Here is a 355-nt window from a genome sequence, read left to right as displayed (position 1 = left end):
GTTGTAATGTGACAAAATATGGAAAAGTTCAAGGGGTATGAATACTTTTGCAAACCACTGTATATATATGACTATGTGCACACGTAAGCCCCTTAAGGCCCCTTTCACACATTTTAGGCAACTAATGCCATCTTAGAATTTCTTTTTATGTCTAAATTACTAATTTTACTTGAAGTACTGTGTATAACATCCATTTTATTTTGATTGTGTTGAATATTTGAGAAATGTTTTTGTTTTTTGTTTAAACTGTTTTGCAATGTACATATAAAACATTGGCCCTGTGATGGACTTGCGACCTGTCCAGGGTGTACCCTGCCCCTCGCACTGTGACTGCTGGATATGGGCACCATTGACC

This window comes from Austrofundulus limnaeus, unplaced genomic scaffold (assembly GCF_001266775.1).
Source record: "Austrofundulus limnaeus strain Quisiro unplaced genomic scaffold, Austrofundulus_limnaeus-1.0 Scaffold1913, whole genome shotgun sequence".
In the NCBI taxonomy this organism is placed as follows: domain Eukaryota; kingdom Metazoa; phylum Chordata; class Actinopteri; order Cyprinodontiformes; family Rivulidae; genus Austrofundulus; species Austrofundulus limnaeus.
This window is presented reverse-complemented; position numbering follows the sequence as displayed.